The 16,305-nt window shown below is 42.6% G+C and overlaps 1 protein-coding gene across 1 annotated transcript in view; it reads right to left on the bottom strand.

The window, feature by feature from the left end:
* The window catches only part of ZC3H12B (zinc finger CCCH-type containing 12B), a 102,025-nt gene extending 86,261 nt beyond the window's left edge, over positions 1-15,764 (bottom strand). Inside the window, exon 1 of the mRNA XM_050964630.1 lies at positions 15,681-15,764. The gene's annotated coding sequence lies outside the window, so the exon portion shown is untranslated. The remainder of the gene's footprint in view (positions 1-15,680) is intronic.
* Between the last annotated feature and the right edge of the window lie 541 nt (positions 15,765-16,305).

Here is a 16,305-nt window from a genome sequence, read left to right as displayed (position 1 = left end):
CTTACACTCAAAACCCCAGCAGTCTCTTTTCCACCTTTGACTCACACCTATCCAGTTTAATGTCAGCCTATATTTCTGACATCTCTTTATGGAATTCCAGTTGTCATCTTAAACACAACTTGGCTAAACACTGTGCTCTTGATCTTTCCTCCTGAACTCTTAACTCTATCACCACCATCCTCCCAGTCAGGCCCATAACCTGGGAGTCATCACTGGACCCAAGCATTCAAACTATTTCTAAATTCTACCACTTTTTTTTACACAGGATCTCTAAAATCCAGCTTTCTAGCACAGCCAAAACTATCATCTAAGCCCTCAGCATTTCACGTCTTGTTGCAATCATCTCTTATCTAGCTTTGATTGCAGCAACCTTGCTCTCCTTATGTTTATTCACAATGCTGTTGCTCATCACTCTTGACCACAGCCACCCACTCCTTAAGTCTCTTCACTGGCTCCCCTTTTCACCTTCACATCAAACACAAAATTGCTTTTACATGTAAAAGTCCTTCACAATTTAGCCTCTAACAAACTAATCTAGTAACCTCTCAAGACCTTGACCCCTAGTTTCATTCCATCAATGTTCTCACCTCTCACCTCTTCTATGATGCCTACAAAACCAAGAGTGCTGATCATGGCTAGACAAGCAAGAAACCGTGACTATTCCTCTTTTTCCTACAGCCCACCATTATTAAAAAGAAAAATCCTACAATTTATATAGCCAGCAAAGCTGAGCCAATTCTTTATCATATCATTTACCTCTATGTTGTATCCCCATTCCCTACTTTCATCTATCAGTCTTTTGACTGTAAGCCCTTCAGGGCAAGAACTGTCTTTTTCTGTTTGTATGGTGCCCAATGCAAAGGAACTCCAATCCCGACTGCATATTTGGGCATTATGATAATTTAATAATAACTCTCCAGGGCAGAACCCAGATGTTCAGGCAATGTGCCAGGGCAAGGATTTGGCTCTCAGGCCGTTAACATTTCATTCTGAAGACTCACAAAGACTACTAGAAGTGCCTGGAAACTGGAATTCATACTCCACAGAAAATTAAATTTTGACATTTTCTGCAGAATGGGAATTCCAAAATTTGTCCAGTAATCTATACCTCTTTACTCCAGGGAACTTGAAAGCAGATCAGACTTCTGGATCTGCACTGGAATTTTGGTAGGGTTTGCAAGATGGAACCAAAATCAAAAGCTTCCAAAGCAGTGGTGGGCAACCTGCAGCCCACAGGTCACATGCAGCCCATCAGGGTAATACGCTGGCAGGTCACCAGACCGTTTGTCAACATTTGCACGGCCACCCGCGCTCCCAGAGGCTGCGGTTCACCGTTCCTGGCCAATGGGAGCTGTGGGAAGCGGCGCAGGCCCGGAAAGTTACTGAGAAACACTATCTGCAGTAGAACTCTCCTATCAAAGGCTACATCTGTTGAAGACTTAGGGCTCAATCTCAGGCACAGTGGGGGTAGGGGATTGACAGGGAGATGACTATAGCCTTAGTTTATACTGGGGCTGAGTTTCTGAAAATCAGGGAGCCATACAAGGACAGAGTTAACTGGCACCACTCAGTTGAGGTTTATCAAGGACATTCCATCAGTTGAGGACTGAGTATATTAAAGCTCTGCCATGACCACCCATTCTCCTTCTTTCCCCTTTTCTGCTTTCTTTATACCAGGCAGTAGAGTTCTATTGAAGGAGGTGGTGGAGCTGATGCAAGAGGCAAAGAAGTCACCTTTGCCAGCTTTGGACCAGCAGAAATACCCCCTTCCCAAGAGGAATTCTCCAGTGAAATCTTCACCTGCTTTAAGTTCACTTTTATAGTGTTTTCAAAACACAGAATGTAGGCCAAATAGTTGCTTTATAAATTTCCTCATGTGACAGGTTTAACCTCTCTCTCCAAGAAGCTGTTGTCCCCCGCTTAACTGCATGGCAGTGTAGCAGAATGGTTTGGTCAGTCTGGGCCTCTGACCCCAGTCTCTCTTGCATCTGATGAAGTGGGCTGTAGCCCATGAAAGTTTAAGCTCAAATAAATTTGTTAGTCTCTAAGGTGCCACAAGTACTACTGTTCTTTTTGCGGATGCAGACTAACACGGCTGCTACTCTGAAACCTTTCAGTTCAGTATGTCCCAAGCCCTCTAGATGTGGTCCCTGTTGGACTGGCTTCTTTGAAGATAACCCCTTGGCCTTCCCTTCTTGGGGCCAGGCGTCAGGGGTGAGGTAGGGGGACCCGAGTCCTCCTGCTCCATTGGGTCCTGGCCCAGGACCCTGAAAGTGTAATAGCTTGGCGTGGCCTGGCTCTGTCCATCCCACTCCCACATTGATTCATGCTCAGATGTGCCTCCTTAGTAACTAGGGTTGGTGGGCCCCAGGCCTCTGGTCCCTGAAGGGACATATCATCCTGTTACATATGGCAACAAAAGAGGTACCAGTGTTGACAAGGTGCCTAAGGCCTCCTGCATTTTACTACTCTGTCATCTATACCTGCTATGAGCAGAGTAAGACAGCATGGTGGTAAAAACATCAGCCCACTAGCACCTAATATACAACAGTAGACTACCATGGCAGGGCTGAACCATTGGTAGCAAGAGTGGGAAACTTTTAGCAACAAAGTCTAGTATAGATGAAGCCATACAGTCTTCCAGGATACACAGGACCCAATTTGCTAACATCAAAAACAAGTCCTAAGAAGTTGTTTAAAACAAACTAATAAACAAAAACCACCACAATTTCAGTCCATCCTAATACATAATGAAGAAGCAAAAAAGGCACAAGACCAATTTTTTCCATTAACAGGTCACCCTTAAGCCATAACCCCTTGCTTGTGGAAAATTTAGTATATTGAGACTACTTTGCCCTTGAAATTCACAATTTCTGATACGTCCTATCACAACATTTCTCTTAACCTTGTTCATAAAATTAATCAGGACTGTATCATTTTCTAAGTAAGTTTTGTAAAAATTAATGCTTAACTTTTTTCTTCCCCCTTACAAAGAAATAAGCCAAATTTGCATTAGGACAATTTCCACAGTGAATCTGGCAAGCATATCTACCATCAATTTCAAAGAGGATTTCAATTCCATAATAATTCTATAGAATATTTTTTCCCAGCATAAAGAGAAGCACTAATTAAAATTATTTCAATTCTTGCAGCATACCTAGACTCAAAAGACCTTTATATATCACTAAGAAAATGAAAAATAACTAACATTAAGACTTTAAACTGCACAATGAATGGGATCCACAATTGTTCCTGAATATCTCAGCCAGTTTTAAAAGTGGCATTCAGCTACCCAAGACTGAGCAATAGCAGTTCTGTGACACCCTTAGATGTCTGGAGCTGCAAGTGTGTTACATTGACTGGCTCAGCATATGCCTACCTTATGCCTACCCATTATTCCCCATGAACGAAGAATTCCCAGTAAGGGCAGGTCATAAGCTTGCGCTGATTAAATCCCTGCCCTTTGTACACATCACCCTTCACTATTACTGACTGGATGATTTAATGAGATCCTCACATAAGCCTTGGAGGACCACTGAGTAGACGGTCAAACTTAACTACACCTCTACCCCGATATAACATGACCCGATATAACACGAATTCGGATATAATAGAGAAAAGCAGTGCTCCAGGGGGGCGGGACAGCGCACTCTGGCGGAACAAAGCAAGTTCAATATAATGTGGTTTCACCTACAAAGTGGTAAGATTTTTTGGCTCCTGAGGACAGTGTTATATGGGGGTAGAGGTGTACCTAGATGTTAAAAGCAAATAGTTAACAGAGTCTAGAGGCAAAGATCCAAAATATCCATCTGTACACAAGTAGTAGGTAGTTATATATTATGCACAGCAATTTTATATGCTGGCACTATATATGTGGATATAGGTGTGGAATTATTATATATGGATAGCTATAAAAATGGATGGTTCAAGATTTGTGTAGCTTCATCAGGCAATAGAAGTAAGGCTTGTACTGCATATGGAGCAGCATTATTACATATTGATGCATTCTATGCACTAGTATGATAATTAAAATAGTGTGTACAAATAACTGGTACAATCACAAGCATATAGGGGATTGGTGCCCAACCTTTTCCTGTCATGCCCTCCCTTACCAGTAATGGAATTTGTCTGCACAGCCAAGGCTTCCTCAACACAGGAGCTTGGGCTGAAGGCGGAGCTGTGGGCAGAACTCGAGACGGGGGAGGAGCTGGGGCTAGAGGCAGAGCAGGCCTGGGGGTGGAGTGGAAATGAGGGCAGAGCTACAGCTGGGGCCGGAGCTGGCCTGGGTGGGCGAGGCGGAGCGAATCTGCAGCAGGGACGCAGTGGGACTGGGTGGCGCTCTCTCCACACCCTTCGTGGGGGCTGGCCCAGGCCCTGCCACGTGCCCCCCGTGAACGTTTCTCCGTTCTCCCTTAGGTGGTCATGCTCCACACTTTGGGGACCACTGGCACAGACTGTAATTTTTACAGAGAGAGATAAGTTCCTGAGTCATTAATAAATTTGAAAAACACTTTGGTTTAGAGCTGAAGTAGCTTTTATCTAAAGCTCATTTTTACAATTTTAGAAGTCAAAATAGTTCAATTACACCTAACCTTTAATAGGGAAAATTTTACATTTATTAATAGAATGCAACTGGAAAACTGCCTGATTACTCCATGTGAATACAAAATATTTTTTTCAACTTCAGTTAGAGTCACATTAAACACTGGGGACAAAAAGTAATTCAAAAAAGTATTCCAATTCCTAAAAGCCAGATTTAGAAATTGTCAGTCTTTTGTAGATGACCTACTGAGGTCCCTTGCAATCGTGCATTTCTATAATTCTAGAATCAACATGGTGGGTTGTGGTCTTCGCACACAAGCAGCCTAGCTGCTCTATATCGATCATGGCATCCCTGCAGCCCCATCATGTGGTATTAAAGGCCTTCTGATCTAAATGTATATATCTTCAAGTCCCTTTGATTACTTCTTTGCCCCACAAAAAATTAAAAGTGAATTTTGTTCTAAACCAATAACTCTTCCCCTAGAGTGCTGGCATTTCCAAATTGACAGCCAGATGAATACTTAGGACAGTGTTTCCCAAAGTATGAGATGACTTCTCCCACACTCACTCTCCCCACCCCCAAGGGAAAGCAGGGGGCAGAGGTGCAGCCAAAGGGAAATGGAAGATATATAAATTAGGGTCAACAAACATATGGACAAGGGTGATCCAGTGAATATAGCGTACTTAGACTTTCAGAAAGCCTTTGACAAGGTCTCTCACCAAAGACTCTAAAGCAAAGTATGGTGTCATGTGATAGGAGGAAAGGTCCTCTCATGAATCAGTCACTGGTTAAAAGATAGGAAACAAAGGGTTGGATGATATAGTGTCAGTTTTCAGAAGGGAGAGAGGTAAATGGTGGTGTTCTGCAGGGGTCTGTACTGGGACCAGTGCTGTTCAACACATTCATAAATGATCTGGAAAAAGGGGTAAACAGTGCAGCAGCAAAAACTGTAGATAAAACTATTTTGAATAATTTTGCAAAGGCCAAAGCAGTCTGCAAAGAAGCATTCACTAAACTGGGTGACTGGGCAACAAAATGGCAGATGAAATTCAATGCACATTGGAAAACATATTCCCAACTATACATACAAAATGATGTGGTCTAAATTAGAATCATAGGCTATCAGAGTTGGAAGGGATCTGAGGAGGTCATCTAGTCCAACCCCCTGCTCAAAGCAGGGCCAATCCCCAGACAGATTTTTGCCCTAGATCCTAAATGGCCCCCTCAAGGATTGAACTCCCAACCCTGGGTTTAGCAGGCCAATGCTCAAACTGCAGAGTTGTCCCTCCCCCCACTCAAGAAAGAGATCTTGGAGTGATTGTGGATACTTCTCTGTAACCATCCACTCAATATGCAGGGGTAGTAAAAAAGTTAATAGAATGTTAGGAACCATTAGGAAAGGGGTAAATAATAATATTTGATAATAATAATAAAATATCATAATGCCTCTATATACATTCAAGGTACACCCACATCTTGAATACTGGGTGAAGTTCTGGTCACCCCATCTCAAAAAATATGTTAGAATTCGAAAAGGTACAGAGAAGGGCAACAAAAATTATTAGGGGTATGGAACAGCTTCCATGTGAGAAGAGATTTAAAAGATTGGGACTTTTCAGCTTGGAAAAGAGATGACTAAGAGGGGATCTGACAGAGGTCTATAAAATCTTCACTTGTGTAGAGAAAGTGAATAAGGAAATGTATTTATTCACCCAATCAAATTAACAGGTAGCAAGGTTTAAAACAAACAAAAGGAAGTACTTCTTCACATAATGCACAATCAACTTGTGAAACTCACTGCCAGGGGACATTGTGAAAGTCAAAATCATAACAGGGTTCAAAAAAAAAATACCAAAAAAACTAGATAATTTCATGGAGGATAGGTCCATCAATGGCTATTAGCCATGATAGTCAGGGATACGACACCATGCTCTGAGTGTCCCTAGCATCTGTTTGCCAGAAGCTGGGAGTGGATAACAAGGGATGAATCACTTGATGATTGCCTGTTCTATTCATTCTCTCTGAAGCACCTGGCATTGACCACTGTCAGAAGCCAGGATACTGGGCTAGACAGACTATTGGTCTGACCCAGTATGGCCATTTTTATGTTTTTAAGGTCTCAGAAGACCTTTACCACCATATGGTGGGGCTGCAGGAATCATAGAGATGTCTTGATAGGTCATCTAGTCCAGTTTCCTATACTGAGGTAAGACTAAGTATTATCTAGACCCATCCCTGACAGGTGTTTGTCTAACCTATTCTTAAAACCTGTAAATCCACAACCTCCCAAGGTAATTTGTTCCAGTGCTTAACCACCCTTACAGTTAGGAAGTTTTTCCTAACGTCTAACCTAAATTTCCCTTGCTGAAATTTAAGTCCATTACTTCTTATCCTATCCTCAGGACAATTTTTCACCTTTCTCTTTATAACAACCTTTTACATACAACACTACCTCGATATAATGCCACCCAATATAATACGAATTTGGATATAACGCGTAAAGCAGTGCTCCAAGGGGGCGGGGCTGCGCATTCCAGTGGATCAAAGCAAGTTCAATATAACACAGTTTCACCTATAATACGGTAAGATTTTTTGGCTCCCAAGGACAGTGTTATATCGAGTTAGAGGTGTACTTGAAGTCTTATGTCCCTTGGTCTTCTCTTCTCAACACTAAACAAATCCACTTTTTTCCAATCTTTCCTCATAGGACCATATTGTCTCATTGTTGCCTAGCACTCCCAGTCAGTCTATCTGTATTCCATCTGTTGTCTCTTGACTTATACTGCAATTGCAAGCTCTTTGAGGCAGGCACTATCTTTTTATTCTGTGTTTGTACAGTGCCTAGCGCAATGGAGTACTGGTCCATGACCACAGCTCCTAGGTGCTACAATAAAACACAAACTGTAAGTAACAGTAATTTCATTTTCCTGAAAGGAGACTAAGCTTCCCAAAATCTGTAAAGCCCTGGCTTTAAAATATGATATACTATGAAAATAAAAATTCATAGTAGGCCAAATACACCCCTAGTATAACTTCCATTCACTTCAATTATGCTACACTTAGGAATTAATTTAGTGCACTATGCCTGCATTGGGGGTGTCTGAATAGCTCTGCTCAAGAGCCTCATTATTTCCCCCAATAAGACTCTCCAGGATGTACAATGAATAGTTTCTGAAAGTCATCACCTTCTAATGCTGTTTGGAGACCTACATAAAATGACTTGATTGACTTATGGAATGTTTATTGCTTTAGCAGTTGGGCTGAATTGGTCTTATTCCAATTTCTAAGAACCAGATGTTTACACCGCAAAAACCACTATTGCAATTGGCATTAATTGTCCCATTGGCTTTAACAAGAGTTATACATGTTTCCAGGGTAAGCACCTGTCTCCTCTTGCTGGCAGTCTCAGAAGAGAAGCAGAGAATTAAATCATTCTGGAAAACGAGACATCCCTCAGCTCACTTCTAGGTCATAATCACACACTGATGGATTGAGATGTGAGGAGTTTTCACGGTTAATCCCTGTAGTATTCCCGTTCGGTGGATAGGAAACTTCAGGCCAAAGGGCTGTGAGTCCAATACCTTTTCACTTAAGAAAACTATATACCTGCAGCATCCGGAGAGTTAAAGTATCAAGCACCAATCAGATATTTAATAACTGTAAAAAAAATCTTATGATTTCAAATGCAGGAAGAAACAATGGGATATCATTTTCCAAACAGCTTTTTCCTAATATTCTCTGTCCTTTAAAAAAAAACATTTAAAGTCCAGACTCAGACAAGACTGCACCAAAGTGTGGGGAGGGGCTTCTGGGTCTGGTCTCCTACAAATAAGTGCTGTGGGAGTTTGGATACAACAGCAGAGGAACATGGTCCTTTGCAGGTTCCATATAGATATAGCCCTGCACACTGAAATGACTACATTTCATGCTCCCAGAAGTCTGCTGATGCTTTGGAAGTAATTGCAAGGTCATAAATTCAGCATTGTAACTTCATTGCACAAAACTAGGAAGAGAAAAGTGGTGGATGTTCCTCTTTACTCATGCAGTTTGGGTAATTAGCCAAATGCCAACAAAAATAATAATAAAAAAAATAAACCACCTATGAAAAAAAATGCGAAAGGGGTACATGAACTCTATTCACATCTGTGCCATTTTCTAAATGATTTGTCCAGTCACACATTTCCCTGGTCTGTGCCTCAGTTTATCCATTTGTTAAATGAATATAATACTTTCCTACCTCAGCATGTTGTGAAAATTGTGTGTAACACATAATCTTTCAGTTGCAAGTTCTGATATAATGTCAAATTGTTTATAAATAAACTGATTTATTTTACCATATGTGAAAAAAATAACTATTTTGACAGATTTAATTTTTCATTGGGCTTAATAACTCATTTTTATTCTCTTTGGAGAAATACTAAGTGGGACTGTCACGTGTATTCAAAATTTAGATTCTCTCTCTGCCTTGTTCATGTAAGATTGCATTTTTCTAGAAAGTAATTTTTCCTAGAAAATTCTAATACTAAGAATATTACATCTCTCAATTTGGAGGCTGGAATTCTTCCTGCATTAGGAATGCATTTACAAAAGTAATGTAATGATACCAAGTTCTTGAAAGAGTGAGAAATTGAGTTCCTTAGAGCTATGTCTTCCTAGCTTTTATAGAGCACTGAACCTGAAAACAGTCATATTTTGGCCTTTCAGCCTTGACAACATCTCTTTGATCAGCAACTGGTTATCATGGAAAATCAGTACTTTAAGCATTATCATGAGATACAGTATTTATTGTTGCTCAAACAAGCCATAGACTGAGATTTTTTTCTTCAACTATTTAGTTATATTGGAAAGAGAGAAACATCATTTTTGCATATTAGGAAAAGTAATATTTTCTTATTTGTTATTTTGTTGGAGGGGAAAGGCTGAGGAGACAAATCAAAATAGGTTTTCTTTTTGTTTTATTTAATCTATCAAACTGAAAAAAAATGCAGATTTTCTATTTGCGCTTCTTCCAGCAGACTGCCCACAATTAATCCTTCTTTCATTCTTTTTTCCTTTGCTTTTCATTAATCCATCCTTTGCCCGCTTCTGTCTTCTTTTCTGTCAGATATTATGATTTCTTTATTTTTAAAGGCCTGGTCCACACTTAAAAATTAGGTCAATATAGCTACAGCGCTCAGCGTTGTGAAAAATCAACACCCCGAATGCCATACCTATGCCAACCTAACACCCAGCATAGATGCAACTAGATCCACTGAAGAATGCTTTCGCCAACCTCACTACCTTTGCATAGGGAGGTAGTGTTCCTACAGTGACAGAAAAACCTCTTCCTCCACCTTAAGATGTGCTTCCACTATAAGTTTATGTCAGCATAGCTACAGTGCCACAGTTGCTGCTATATTCAGATAGTATAGACATGACCAAATAACCAAAGCAGCCACTAATAAAACTAGTCATACTCATATGTTCTTTTGATTTGCTTTTTGATCAACTCAATCATTTAGCCCAGTGTTTCCCAAACTTGGGACACCGCTTGTGTAGGGAAAGCCTCTGGCGGGCCAGGCCGGTTAGTTTACCAGCCACGTCCACAGGTTTGGCCGATCGCGGCTCCCACTGGCCTCGGTTCGCTGCTCCAGGCCAATGGGAGCTGCTGGAAGCGGCAGCCAGTGCGTCCCTCGGCCCACGCGCCTTCCAGCAGCTCCCATTGGCCTGGAGCAGCAAGATGCGGCCAGTGGGAGCCGCGACTGGCCGAACCTGCAGACGCGGCAGGTAAACAAACTGGCCCAGCCCACCAGGGCTTTCCCTACACAAGCGGCGTCCCAAGTTTGAGAAACACTGATTTAGCCTATCTTAAAAGCATCAGCCGAAAAAAAAGGGAGGGGGGGACAGCAAGATCCACTGAGATCCAGTTACACAGGAACTATACTCTGAATTTATACACAGTGACATGAAACTGCTAAAAACACTTCAAAATTAATATTCCATGTTTGGGGCCTGTTTTTTTAGTGACACACACCAAAATGAGATCTGAGACTTCTAACACAAATTGTGAACAGAATTAGGAAAACAACTGCATAAAAGGGATTTATTTTCTTGCTGATGTGGGGTTTACCCCTATTAAAGTTAATACCTTTATATCCAAAACACTTGGTAAAGGGAGCCAGTATACATACTATAGTTCAGTTTTGTACCTCATCATAGAGCTCAATGTGGGTCCAGACAGACCCACAACAAGCCATGCAAGCCTTAAAATCCATTGTCACAAGATAGCTCAATATGACTTGCTGCCACATAAACCAAGTGAAAAGCAGCATATGTAAGAAAGGCTTTATTGCATTTTGTTATCTTTAAGACTGAAAGACAGTGAATTAATATATTGGCTAAAGTATTTATATTTGCTATTTGTAATCTCCATTTCAACTAAGATTGGCAGCTAATGAAGTTGCCTGTCTGTATTACTATAGCTGGTTGAGCATGCTATTTGTCTTCAGAACAAAATAGCTATATCTTTAGAAGACTGTGTACTACCTGGCCTTGCATATTTATATATTTTTACATAAAAGAGATTTATATATTTGCCACATAGCATTGTGTTTGCTTTGTTAACTACAAGATCTGTTACTGGAATGGTTCAGTTTTTGCAGCTGCTTGAAGAGCACCTAACCTTCCAGCTGTATTGTCTAAGGCAGAGGTAGGCAACCTATGGCACGCGTGCCAAAGGTGGCATGAGAGCTGATTTTCAGTGGCACTCACGCTGCCTGGGTCCTGGCCATCCGTCCAGGGGGGTCTGCATTTTAATTAAATTTTAAATGAAGCTTCTTAAACATTTTAAAAACCTTATTTACTTTACATACAACAATAGTTTAATTATATATTATAGACTTCTAGAAAGAGACCTTCTAAAAATGTTAAAATGTATTACAGGCACATGAAACCTTAAATTAGAGTGAATAAATGAAGACTCAGCACATCACTTTTGAAAGGTTGTCGATCCCTGGTCTAAGGTATAGCCAGCATATATCATAGTTTACAACAGCAGTCTGGATGGTCTAGTGGGGAAAAAGAGAAACAAATACAAAATGCCACTTCACAGTTGCATTTATTAGTCAGGCAAGCTCAGTGGAGTCAATGTCCTAAAGAAGAAATCTTCCAAATGGGATTTGAAAAATATATGCTACCCCTACTAGATTTAGGGCTAGTTTCTAAAACAAAAACAAACAAGTTTCTAAAAATAAATATACACTTAGGCACCTCCATAAATGCATTTTCAAAAGTGCTGAACCCTCTGCAGCTTTCATGGTCAAGCTCTGATTAACAGTGATGGCACTATCCATCTACAGGGTCAGAAAGATACTACAACAGTTTACATTCTGTTCACATTCTGAAGGTTTTCTTGACAACCACAAAGGTTGGAGTTTATTTTTTAAATTCTGTAGACTTTGGCAGCACTTGCTCAGGAAAGATCACTATTTGCTACAAGGGAGTACATTTTTCTAGTCCTGCTATCAAATATGAACTTCTGCAGCGCTGTCTTTCTGAGTCCAGACAACACCAGTGCCTCTACTGTTGTTCAGGGCTTTTCTAAGCAGCAGCAGCAGCAGCAGCAGCAGAAGCAGAGTAAAAGCCACAACACTAATTAATTTTATTGCTACTTACTCTTGAGTAGAAGAAAAACTCACAGATATTATGTTAATTTCATTCTGCTGATGGTTGGGAAAGCTGAACAGCAACAGAAGCAGAAAATGGAGAAATCCACAGATGAGGAAAGTATCAGAGGGGTAGCCGTGTTAGTCTGGATCTGTAAAAGCAGCAAAGAATCCTGTGGCACCTCTGTTAGTCTATAAGGTGCCATAGGATTCTTTGCTGCTTTTACAGATCCAGGAAAGACACCCCTCAAGGAAATAAAAAGAAAAAGGATGCTGAGAAGGGCAAAATAGCAGATACACCCTTGCAGCACAGAAATTTTTCTCCTTTCCAGCAACCAGAGCGAAGTGGAAGGGGAGCTTCAAATATGAGTCACATACTATTCAGAGACTCACTGGTACAAAATACTGAGCCTCTGAGGGTATGTCTTCAATTTGAGCTGAGGGTCTGACTCACAGTTCAAGGAAACATACTCAGGCTAGCTCTGAACCAGCTAGTGCACTAAAAATAGAACACAGCTGCAACAGTGTGAGCAGTGTGAAAGGCTATCACTTCAAGTCTGTACCTAGAGCCTTTGATAGACACAGAGTTTGGACAGCTAGCCCCTCCCACCACTCAAACTATTGAAGCTACACTATTTCTAGCATTCTAGCTTAATCAGAGCTAGCACAAATACATCTCCTTGAGCTGGAAATCATACCCACAGCTCAAAGTGTAGACTCACCCTGAGAAGCAACTAACCATAGCTCCCTAATGGAACTCAAGCTCTCTTCTCATTCCTAGTAGTTGGGAATAAGAGCTGAGTTTCTTACTAGTCATTTGGACCTGGATCTCACTGGCGCTAACACAAAAGATTTTGTAGGGATATATCTTTTTTTATTAGCAAGTGAATCCTTCAAGACGGACATGAAAAAAATCAATTTAATTTATATAGAAAGCTTCCCAACAGATTTTTCCAAAAGTAGCTAAATGTTGACTCGCTTTAGAAGACAAAGCAAAGAGAGATCCAGAAGAGCAAAACAGGAGTCATTCAGAGTCATTCTACACTTGCTGTTATGAGAAGAGTATTCTGCACAAAGATCACCTTTCCCATATTTGGCACTGACTCCAGCCTCTCCACTATCCCATTTTCCAGCCAGAAACAAAGCTCATTTTAAAGTTGGGTGCACTGATCACACCTTCAAAATATACCTTTCACAGTGCTTAATTTGTGCTAGGGCTTGCAAGTGTTGAGCCCCAGCACCTCTTGGCTTGGCAGTTCATAGCCCCAGCACCTCTGGGCTTGCTGCATCAGTTATGAATGTAAAAAAATTGCTTGAGCCCTGGCACCTCTTTCATTACAAATTACACACTGATCTTTCCAGTACCATATCCTATACTCTGTCCATAATTAAAAAATATACCATCTTAATACAAGATATTTTCTGCATAAAAAACAATTTTATAGCCACATCAATTTAAAAGACTAAAAGTGTTGATTGTAAGAACATGGATCTGAAATACTGCATGGTCCCTGATATAAAGCATCAGTGACATAAGCAGCACCAATTTTTAAGACTGTTGTATTTCATATTTTTCCTCTACTCAGAACTTCTTGTTTACAACAGGTAGGGTTGCCAGATGTCCCGATTTTATAGGGACAGTCCCGATTTTGGGGACTTTTTCTTATATAGGCTCCTATTACCCCCAACCCCCATCCTGCCCCCATCCTGATTTTTCACATTTGCTGTCTGCTCACCCTAACAACTGGACATACATGTCACTGAAGACAATTCCAAGATACTAAGACCAAACCAATACATCAGTAGATACAAACAAATATTCACTTGGCTCTAGAATTATTGCACAATTTACCAAATCAAGACACAGTATGACCTTTCCATTACACTTTATTGTATACTCAGCAAAGAATCCTGTGGCACCTTATAGACTAACAGACGTTTTGGAGCATGAGCTTTCGTGGGTGAATACCCACTTCCTCAGACGCATGTAGTGGAAATTTCCAGGGGCAGGTATATATATATGCAGGCAAGCTAGAGATAATGAGGTAGTTCAATCAGGGAAGATGAAGCCCTGTTCTAGCAGTTGAGGTGTGAAAACCAAGGGAGGAGAAACTGGTTTTGTAATTGGCAAGCCATTCACAGTCTTTGTTTAATACTGAGCTGATGGTGTCAAATTTGCAGATGAACTGAAGCTCAGCAGTTTCTCTTTGAAGTCTGGTCCTAAAGTCTTTTGCTGCAGGATGGCCACCTTAAGGTCTGCAACAGTGTGGCCAGGGAGGTTGAAGTGTTCTCCTACAGGTTTTTGTATATTGCCATTCCTAATATCTGATTTGTGTCCGTTTATCCTTTTCCGTAGCGATTGTCCAGTTTGGCCGATGTACATAGCAGAGGGGCATTGCTGGCATATGACGGCGTATATTACGTTGGTGGACGTGCAGGTGAATGAATCGGTGATGGTGTGGCTGATCTGGTTAGGTCCTGTGATGGTGTCGCTGGTATAGATATGTGGGCAGAGTTGGCATCGAGGTTTGTTGCATGGATTGGTTCCTGAGCTAGAGTTACTATGGTGCGGTGTGCAGTTACTGGTGAGAATATGTTTCAGGCTGGCAGGCAACCAACTTTTATTGTATACTGACTAACTTGTGAAGGAAACTCACAGCAGTTAAATACAATATGCAACAGAACTAGTTGACAATTAGCAAAATGGACAAATGTGCAACATTAACTTTTTTAAATGAAAATTTAATTTTAAACCATAAGATTAAAATAAAAAATTAGCTCCTCAAACCTTTCTCAAGTTTTAATTGCAATAAGTGACTTCTTTATTAACCACAGTTACTTTATATGAGAAACTAATGGAAGCGTAAATGGTGGTCAGCAGGTACCCCTTCAATGTCACAATAAAATCACTTTCTTTTGTCACTGTGACAGTTTTTATTTCCCTGGAGTCCCTTCTCTAAATTGAGAACAGCTCTTAGGCAGGATTCAAATGCAACCCCCTTTCCACCAGTCATACAAGGAAAGTGGGAGAGAATAACCTGACTTCCAGCCCTGTACCCAATTGACTTGGCCACTGCAATGACCCTGACACAACAGCCTCTTTCACCCAACAAGCATTTTGCTAAGTACACTTGGCACTGAGAGCCGGGGGCCCAGAACAGCATCACCAGGGGTTATGGCCCATCCTGTCCAGGGGGGTGACAACGCCCACACTGTGCCCCACAGGGCTACCCCCGGCGCAGCGGTGATGCCCAACCCGTGCCCGGCGGGGGTGCCCTGGGATCGGCCCAGGCCACCTGTGCTGAAGGGAGGACCACCCCAGGGCAGGCGCCATCACCCGCTAGGCCTGCTGGAGGCCGCTCTCCTGCGGAGGGAGGACCAGCACCGGCTCCCGAAGCCGACGGAGGCAGAGAGGCTGCTTGGACGGGGCCTTCCCCGTTTCGTGCCGGCGGCAGGCACGGAGACCCCCCTGCCCTCCCCGGCCGCTGCCTCACCCGCTCTCCGAGACGCTGCTGGCGGCTCCCTTCGGGGGCTGGTGGCACAGCCGCGCCCCGAACTGGCGACGGATCCTGGCGGGGGCTGGCGCCGCCGCTTCAGGGGCCCCGCTGCGGCCGTTTCCCCCAGCTCCCACCGCATCGGGGGCTCGGGAACCCGGGGGCTCTGGGAGTGGCGGGAGATGGGCTCCTCCCGCGGACTCAGCGCCAAGGGGGGCCCGGGGGCCGCTGCTTTCGCCTCATCCTGCTTTTGCCTGCCCGAGCGCCGTCTCCTAGCAACGGCGCCCGGCCCCGCTGAGCTCGCGCCCACTCTGCCCACTGCTGCCGGCCCGAGTCTCCGAGCGAGGCCCGCGCGCTCCCGCCACTCACCGAAGCCTGCGCGCGATCCACTTCATAGTGCTTCGGGCACTGGAGGGCTGCATGCGTGCAGCGGCAGTGCAGCCTGTATCCAGGGTGCACGCAGCATGCCTGAAGGCTGCATGGAACGCATGTGCCCGCTCTATGACAGCAATATGTTCACTGCCGTCTCCATCCATTTATCATTAGTGTGCAAAATGTGCGCCATAGGTATGCAGCGCACACATATGTGCAGCATGCTACAGCCGTTTAGCCGTCTCCTCTACAC

Source organism: Gopherus flavomarginatus, chromosome 8 (genome assembly GCF_025201925.1).
Source record: "Gopherus flavomarginatus isolate rGopFla2 chromosome 8, rGopFla2.mat.asm, whole genome shotgun sequence".
In the NCBI taxonomy this organism is placed as follows: domain Eukaryota; kingdom Metazoa; phylum Chordata; order Testudines; family Testudinidae; genus Gopherus; species Gopherus flavomarginatus.
The sequence above is the reverse complement of the archived record's forward strand: the minus strand, read 5'-3'. Positions and strand labels throughout refer to the sequence as shown.